The 9,606-nt window shown below is 45.5% G+C and overlaps 1 protein-coding gene across 2 annotated transcripts in view; it reads right to left on the reverse strand.

Annotated features, from left to right (window-relative positions):
- Positions 1-4,291, reverse strand: part of LOC144472099 (frequenin-2) — a 68,510-nt gene extending 64,219 nt beyond the window's left edge. For both annotated transcript variants that reach the window (XR_013494380.1, XM_078184812.1), the window contains exon 1: positions 4,226-4,291. The gene's annotated coding sequence lies outside the window, so the exon portion shown is untranslated. The remainder of the gene's footprint in view (positions 1-4,225) is intronic.
- Between the last annotated feature and the right edge of the window lie 5,315 nt (positions 4,292-9,606).

The raw sequence follows: 9,606 nt of genomic DNA on the forward strand, positions 1-9,606 counted from the left end.
TTCAGCCGGAAGTTTGCGTGGAAGACCGTCGATACGGAGTCGTCCTCTCGTACTCGTCGGGGGAAGTCGCGGTTTCGACGTATTCGAGCGATTAGGTGTCGGGTGACTGGGTGACCCGCTTCGCGATCGAACCGGGTCGCACCGGTCGTGCGGGTGGGACGCTCGGTCTCCGTGTTGCCGCGGTTCCTGGGCCAGCTACAAGCCTGTACCCAAAGGACTTGCGTGGAAGTTGACCAGCAATGTGGCCTTCCCGTGTCCTTGACCCCGGACGCCCTTTCGAGCCCATCGAAGCCCCTCGCTCGCCACTTTTCTTCCACTCAGACACTGCGAGAAAGTTGAGGGTCTCCCTAGCAAGACGGATTGTAAAAGACGAAATTGTTTCCGTTCTTTTTCGCGGCTTGAGAACAGATACGTCGATCGTTGAGAATAGAATTTTATCGACCGCAGCAAGTTCGAATTGAATCAGCGCGGCGTTTGCACTCTCGGAAATTGTCGTGTATTCTTAACCGTGAAGCAGCACCCTGTTTCCCCAGACTACTAGGTATGGCTTCTTAAATATTCTATAAAGATTTATCGAAACACTCTTAACCCTCAACTGCTACACTGGGATCACGAACGACCCCTTCTGCCCTGTTTTGTAATAACAGTTCAATGTTCCACGTTTCTTTCTTTTATTTTATTATTCTTTCTATTGTTCCCAGATACGACCTCATATTTTTGCTACTCGAATACCAGAACTGATATCGAGTTTAAAAATAATTTATTGAAAACATTTTCGTAATTTGTTATTTATCGGATCATATTTAATTTAAAACGCATTAGTTACAAATAAAAATACGAATTTAGTGTTTACCTAGAATTAGATTAACACATTTCTTCGCAATTTTTATTTGGGATCTGTAGGGAACCCGGTATACCAGTCATTAATGCGAAAATCAATATATCTGTTGAAGCTGATGTATATAGATCAAGGCTACGATAACAAAACGTTCAAAAGGAGTTGAACAGATTTCGTATTCGCAATTACTTTACAGTGATTACCAGAAAGCGGTACACAAAAGGTTCTGCTGGAGACGTCAAATCCCAGGAACAAACCGACAGCGTATCGGAACGCGACATTGTTTCTCTGACCGCTGAAAATCAGCACCGTTATGTCGGTAGAAATCCGATTCCCGGCGCTTTAATGATCCAGAATTAATCGAAAGTTGATAACCGGAAGTTCGCGGCTGTCTCAACGCGTAAAAGCCTCGGCGCGCGGGCGGCCGATTAAAAGTAAATGGACGCGGCGCTAAATCGAATGAAATTTTCCCCGAGAATTTCGCGACTCGATTAACGGATTATTTCGATGGACCGGCCGATGTGCGGCGGGTTTACTTTCCGAGGGCCGAATGAAATTTTCCGAAGACTGTAATTGCTGGGCCGGGTAACAGTGGATTTCCGGTGTCGCGCTCGTCCGAGTTCCGCAACGAAATTTCGCTCAGTGAAAACAAACAGCCCACGCACGCACACACACACACACACGCGCACACACACACACCCACGTCGGGGTCCTGTGGCGGCTGCGTCGGAAACTTTGGAAAAATACGGCCGCGTTTCTGCTCGAATCCGTAGAAATTCCGCTATCGATCGCCAGTTTTCCGGTACGTGCAGCCCATTCATAAGGCAGACGAGATATCGACGCGGCTCGATCCGGCAGACCGTACGCCGCCGCGGCCGTACTCCCCTCGTAAAATAGAAACGAAGGGAAATTATCGTCGTCTATCCGTCGTTCCACCTACACAGCCCGGTTCTCCGACCACGCGACCTTTCGTCGGACCTAACTGTGGCGAGGAAAGCATACGTGGCTCGATTAAAGGCAAACGCTGCGCCGCAGCGGGCCCTGGTCGAATCGCGAATCGAAAACGCGATTCCGGCTGAACCTGACCGCACTCCCAGCCCCGAGTCTCCCTATCACCGTTACAAACAGTACCCATTAAATATGTACACGCGCTGTTTACTTATTTTGACTCAGAAACGGACACGATCACGACTGTATGCCTATGTGAACAGCGCTAAAATACTATTTTACTCCGCAAAGGTCCCGAATTTGCATGAACACCGCAAGGTTATGAACATTCAGTTGGAATGAACGAAGGTGTGTGACGAACCCGAATTTCTGTTTTAGGAAAGCGACTGCGAAGAGGGACTTCTAATTGGTCGACGTGGTGATCGGATCTCGATAGATGTAGCAAGCACAGGCTAGTCCTTTCGAAATTCTCTGCTTGCGAAGGTTCCGCGTACGGGGTTGGAAAAAACCGGCCACGCGTTGGTCATAAACAGGTGTCACAGACAGGGCGCGCGTGAACGGGGGAGCACACAGTCGAATGCAATAAACGGGGGAGCGTGCACGCATGCCGGAGCCGAAACAGGACGAGAAGGCTAACGGCAACGACTACAGGATGGAACCAGATTGTCCAGCACCGTGACTCGAGCGTTATCGGATTATTGGATATTCCGGTCTATTGGCCGATATTCCCAGAAGTAAAGGCGATTGCTGCCTACTCTTGGCACGCTGCTCCGTCGCGCCAATAATGCGACTCGTCCAAATTATTGTACCAATTATCGACGGGTTTAATAGACTTCCCAGACAGTGATGCACCGTCGTTGAACGCCGACGGTCCTATTGCCCGGTCAGAAGCGAATCGCGTTAACCTCTCTCATTAACAAACCTCTTCGTTCCCTAAGCTACGTGTACGTGCACCTTTGGCTTTGATTCTTCGCGGCGGATGATTCATGAGACATAACGAGGCAGCGTTCGCCGAGGAATCATCCGCGATGATCGTCCAAAGAATAAGGTGCAAATTCATCGCCCCTTCGACGTCTCATGAGAGAAACTTTATTTCTTTCCAGCGTTTTTTGCTTAACGCGTGCACTGCCGTGTCCGTTGTTTGTGAACGATTCTTCGTTGCTATCGAAAGCATTCGCAATGAATTCTAACTAACCCATTGCCATAGTAATCATCTATTAACTATGAATGTTTAAGCAGTTAAGTAAATTTAGGCGCACGATAAGTATAAATTTCGTTTTTTATCTATGAAAAAGTTGTAATCATCGTAGCCCTGAAAAATATGACGATGATGTTAAAAAGTCGTATGAAATCGAAATAATCTAATATACGAATGAACGGATTTCTATTTCTTTGAACCCACCGACTCAGAAGTTCGTTTACCCTTAAACGCACTATATAATCATGGATAAAGAACAGGCGTGGTAGTGTAATCGTTTTATACCGTCAGTATCGCGGCTTATCCTAACGATACGTTTCGTCCGCATTTCACCGTAAAAGCGAGCACTTGTACCTGTGCGTTTCTGCCCTGGGGCCACTCGTTGCACGCTGTAACGCCGACGTAACACTTTATGAAAGCTGTTACCCGTGGCCGATGTTTCCAATTCATGTAACACGAGCGTTACACCGCGATATAAAGCGGAATAATAGAAGCAGAGTTTCTCTCATGATTTCTTATTCGATAAGGCGATAACATACATAGAGGTCCGACAATGGCGATTGGTATTTGATTCGATTCCACTCTGTTCGAGATCCTGGCACGTGGGGACACGTGATAACTGCTCGATACAAAGTATCGAGAACGGTGCCGTCTCTTTTATCGAAAGAAGGGAGGAATGAATGTCCTACGAGTGATTCGAGTCGATCGGTACCAGGTATCGAATCGAAACGCCGTCGCGCCCCCGTTCCACGTCGCGTCAACGGGGAGCCACGATATCGTTCCTCGTTGGAAAGGGTCGCACGACCTCGGATAAACGCCCGCAGAAAATCGGCATGCGGCGCATCGTGCGCGTTGTCCCGTCTACGCAGCCTTCGAACGATCGTGGCACTGGCGTTTCGCGAGACTGTACGCAGGACTCGCTTCGGAAACGAACGCGTGGTCGCGCGAGGGTCGCCGATGCCTCCGCCATCGTTCGAATCGTCGCAATCGGCCCGAGAGTCTGACAGAAGAGATCGCGACACTGGCTCGAATGTAGACAGGGATGCAGGTCCGTGATATACCGTCCGGTGGGTCCGGCGTTTCGGCGAATCTCGCGAGATATCGATCGTCACTGTGAATCGTCGGGTTCCGCGATCGGTCGCAAGCGGTTTTCCCTCGCGGTTCGAGCCGGCAGGCCTCGGTCGACTCGCGAGACTCGGTCCAGGCCTCGGAGCGGCCGCTTTTCATTCATGAATCCTCACCGTTGTCGAGAAACGATCGCTGAGAGAACGCGAACCAGTGACGTCATAGCGTCGCGGCGCCTGGCGTCAGACTGGCTCACCGGAGGCATTACGTGCCAGTGCGTTCCTGGCGACACGCGCAAGCGCGAACCACCTCCGGTCGGAGAATTCTCGATCGTTCCTCTTTCTTTCCTCCCTCGCCCTCTCTCGCTCTCTCTTGCACACCCTCTTTCTCCCTCTTGCCCCCCCCCCCTTGCTCCCTCTTGCGCCCTCTTGCTCCCTTTTGCTCCATCTCGTCCTAGCAGCCACCCTTTCCGTTTCTCCGGCTCTCGGTCTCTCCTTTCCCTCTCGCCCTCTTCCACCCTCTACCACCCCCGCTGTTCTACCAGTTCTGCTCTTCCATCCCTCCTACCCCAGATACGAACCCGCTTTCCTATCCTATCGGGCCTCCGCACCGCTCCGCGCTCTGCTCCGCCGCGATATCCGCCGCGTCGACTTCTCTCTCCCGGTCGAACCTTGAAATTTCAAAAGCGAATTGATTCCGATCGCTCAAGGGCAGTTTGACGCGTCCGTCAGCGGCCAGCGCGGCTCGTTAACGGGACACCTCGCCACCGTGCAGACCATGTGCCACATTCGCGAGATCTTTCCCCCTTCTTCCCTCTAGAAAGAATCACAATGAGGAAACTCGAGTCGTATCGCTTGGTCTTCTTCTTCTTCTTTCTTTTGGCGGGGTGACCGAGCCAGGATCTTTTAAAGCTACGCCAATTCGAACTACTCTCTTTATGGTGCTAGGGATTACCACGCCACGAGTTGGGTGAAAGTAAAATACCAACCCCTTTAGTCTCCAGATAAGGTTTACTAGAAAAGCACTCAGGCATTTTCTGATTCTTATACAGATTGTAGAATCGTTTCTCGCGGGGTGAGGTTTTTGTTACTTTGATTATTAGTTATTTACTGTTTAGGAACCATTTTGTTACAGGGCTAAAGATAATACAGTAAGTCCGTAGTCTATAGTTAAACAATAGCACAAGGAAAAATAAAAGAGAATGCACGGATATTACAGAAAAGTTAGATCCGTTGTATCACATTTGTGACAGAAAGAATTCAAGGAGTCGCAGTAGTAGCATTTTACGTACAGGATTTAGGCAATTATATTTACCAAATGGTATCCTATGAATCGGGAGGACTGTGAAGAGTATGGTTTCTAAGGCGACGCAACCACTCATGTAACTTCGACTGTAAAATCAAGCGCCTCGATAATTCCATAAAATTCAAGTCATTTTATTGTATAAAATAAGGAAATACGTGATACCGAACACATGTCCAACTTTCTAGCATTTCACAGATACTAAATTTCGTGCACTACATGTACACGAGTCCATAAATTCAATTGTACATCTACATAAAAAATTTCGATCAGCTGGGCACAGGAAAAGCCGACGCTTCGAACGAGTCTATTATATCTACTATTATCTATGTTGTCTATACCATCTATTATCGTACGACCTGTTACGATGTTATAACAGTCGTGATATCTGGAATTTGTTGAGGATCGGATTTTTCGTGTACGAAGACTTTTTCCGGAGTCACTGTAAATTGTTTCTAGTCCCGTTGTCTCGAAGACAACGGTTCTACCTTTGAGACCGGGTCAGGTCGGTCTCCCGTCGTTTGTGCTTTTTCACCGTTCCCGTAATTGTCTGGCGCCCCTTGTACGGACCACTCTATCCGCCGTCACGTCCGTCCGTCTCTTTTCACGGTCCCGCGTTCCACTTTCGCGCTCGTCTTCGTACGCTCTCCTCTCCTCCCCTCTCCTCTCCTCCCCTTCTCGTCTGGAGAGTCGCTTTGGTCGTTCGCAGTTTGTTACACCGATGATAGCCGCGCGCAACCGCTACATTTTTCCGGGTTTACTCTTATTCGCGTCGAGTCGTTTCCGCCCCTGTAATAAAGGTGCGCTCATTTTTCTCCTCGCGGTGTTCCTCTCGCCGAGACATCCGCATAAACGGGTGCGCGTGTCCCCGGCTTTTTTAAGAGCGTCGTCAAAGCAAGCGTACCTCTTCTGTCGGTATGCCCCTAAGCTGGAGTTTGTCTGGATAACGAGCGGAAGAACGCCGAGCGAGAAACCGATCTGTTTGTTTGCAGATAACGAATGGGATCAATTTGTTACGTAATGTATTTTGAGAGCAGAGACGAGGCAAACAGTAGCAGGAGACATCCGGTGTTTCATCGTACTTGTGTTACACGATTATTATTACTGTCATTGTAATATTCTTATTATTTTTATGACATCTTATAGTAACACAATGTAGAATGGAAGAAATGATATGAACATAAAAGTACATGAATTAATTGATACGTGTGATGGATTACATTCGTACATGTAACTGCTGCAGTTGGAAAATAGTATATAAAAGAATGGTCAGAAATAGCATAATTTATATCCGGAATACTACAATATAGAAAAGAATGTTGGGCAAAATATTCTCCAGAGGTACTTTTAGCTTAAAATTTCCGCATTGACGCACTTATTGTAAGTGTATAGTATGATTATGTTATATAGTATAGGTGAGAGTGTATGGTATGTAAGAAGGAGTGTGCGGTTGTATGAATGTATAGTAATAAGATGAACATGAATGCATGGTTGTGTGCGTGAAACAAATGAATGATTCGCATCATCGATCGGGCGAGCAAGAACGGAACGTGGCGATACTTCTTCGGTGACGCCACGTGGGGAAAGAAGTCGTTTTAGTGTATACCGTTGTATAATAAAAGTTCACATTATTCATTTAACCAAGTTCCTTACATTATTAAATATATTAAAACCGAAATGAATATTACAAACAGATCTAGCAAATTCCATACGAGTTAAACCAATTTTAAATCATAGTAACAAGGCAGTCATTTCTCTTACATTGTTCCTCAGTTTGGAAACGAAAATGGTCAACTTGAAAAAGGGGAGATGCGATTTATGCGAACCTCGCGGCCCGTTTCTATAGTTATCGATTATCAGCAACAATAATCGTATCTCCTGTTCCCAAGTAATTTATTTTCGTTTTCAAGCTGAGGCAGAATTATGATCGCTGTTCACAGTAAGACATAAGAGTAACATTATTCTTCATCGTTTTCCTCAGAGAAAACTTAAGATGATAAAAACGAAGAACTGAGAATTATTGGCATAGCTATAGTCCAATACAATAATGTTGAAGCATCGGCATTGTGAAAACATTTCGCGGATCTGAATATGGATTGAAGCACCTGTAGCTGCTTTTTTCTGAACTAAAGCAACCACGAAGGAAGTATTTAACATAATTCATGAACAAGCTATTAGTAGCACCGGTGTACAATCTGCGTAAATCATGTTATACTAAAGTGGAGCCGTTAGTATCATTAATGCCATGAAAACTTTTTAAATCATCCGCATATTATGTGCTGGACGAAGGGTACAGCGCAGCTATTGTGACCAGACTGCGGATCTTGAATTGAAAGAAAAAGAAGCAACATAGAAGTGCACGGGCTAATTATGACCATTGATATACCTTGGGTCTCTCGAAGCACGAGGGATGTTTTCAAAGCCCCCTGCCTCTATTCAGAGATACGCTCGTTTTTCAACGAAAAGCTGGGCTTCGCGAAACTTTTGTACGGTCGGATCGATCGGATTCGCGGAGATCGTAGATTCCGTTAGCATGCTAACGCTGTTTTAATATTTTCCCGGTGCTGGACGCGACGTGCGACGGTTTGCGCGACTCGCCAACGGTTAGGTCGATCAATTAACCCTTTGGCTACGGCACACTTTGACACGCATCGGCCGTACGGTACGATACCATTTCACTCGCGACGTCCACTGGGTACGGCGAAGTTTTTCGTTAGACACGCATTTCTGAAGAAGTATATTAAAATATTCAAAGCACCGAATTCTATTACATTAGATCAATATTACTTGAAGTGAATATTAATTTTAAGTTTTTTTATTTATAATATTTAATAATGAAATTTAATAATAAACGGGCGAAACAGGCGAAATTTGATCTGGACGCCTATTGGCGCCTACAGTACCAGGAAGCCAACATGTGTCGGGCGCCAATAGGTGCCAACAGTAGTCAAAGGGTTAACGAAGAAATCTCTCGCCCCGTGTTCCCTTCGTACTTGCACGTGCAAGTGAAAAGCTGACCGCGCGACGCGGCGGCTCTCTCCTCGACGGATCATAACTCTCGCTTCGCAAATACCATTATGTTCTTGGGTCGCAGCTCTGCCACGGCACAGCAGAGCACGCGAGTTCATCCTCCCTCGCTGTCCGTGACCCTCGATCATCGCATCGAGTAGAAGGTAACGCTAGACGAACCCACCTTTTTTCCTGGTGAGTCAACGGCTCTTGTTCCCGCGACCTTCGTTCTTCGTTGTTGCGTACCATCGGGAAGTTTCTAGGCATCCCATCTTCGTTGAAAGGCGTATGAACAACGTATCGAGGCGATACAGACGGTCGTGAATTCTTGATCGTAAATGGGACCACACGTTAACCCAAGACGTTTCCAAGTCGATATAATCAGTGTCGCCTATATCTTCCTGAAATATACCGCAGAGCCTGATCGGCTTTCATTATTCCATCGATACGATAATAGTAAATCAAGGTGTGTTACTCGCATGCACATTATGTAACAGAAGTATCTGGAATTTGTCACTTAACCCTTCTTTGCATGATGATGGAAATTTCAATCATAACATTTAGTGAAGAAAAAAAGGTACTCAAAAACTGTAAACTTTAAATTTGTTGTTGCTGGCAACTTTATAAATGACTATTGCGTACAACAAAACGCAGTTGTCAAAAAATAGCAAACGTCACTGTCAATTAACAAGCCTAGAACTTGTCATTCCACTGTTTGTTGTACATTTCCCAAATGTAAAGGCTATTCCACAATTTCGTGTAATAAATGTGGAGTTAATTTGTGCTTGAATAAAAATAATAATTGTTTTTTAAATTATCATTTAGAATAAAGGAGAATAAGTAAACAATATCTTTTGATTTATTTAGTACTGAGCTATATATGTAACAATGCATAATGATGTAAATTTCCATCATACTGTTTTTTAAATAATTCAAATTCTTATTTATACTAGGATTTTTTTAAATATTTTTCCTTTAATCTAGAGCATTAATTACATCAACCTGATTTATTTTAAAAAAATAGGAAAAATCATGCAAAGAAGGGTTAAAGGCCGCGAAACATTTTTATATTAGGTTGGGGAAAAAGAAATCCATTATTTTTTCGGTACACGGCTGTAGCGATCGATATTTGTTAAAGTATCGATCAAACAATTTCAGATTTATGCTCGTTGAAAAGTTAACATTTCGCACTACAAACATTCTTTTTCTGTTTTTTGTTTGGTCCATTCAGTTGCGAACTGCAGGG

This window comes from Augochlora pura, chromosome 7 (assembly GCF_028453695.1).
Source record: "Augochlora pura isolate Apur16 chromosome 7, APUR_v2.2.1, whole genome shotgun sequence".
Lineage (NCBI taxonomy): Eukaryota > Metazoa > Arthropoda > Insecta > Hymenoptera > Halictidae > Augochlora > Augochlora pura.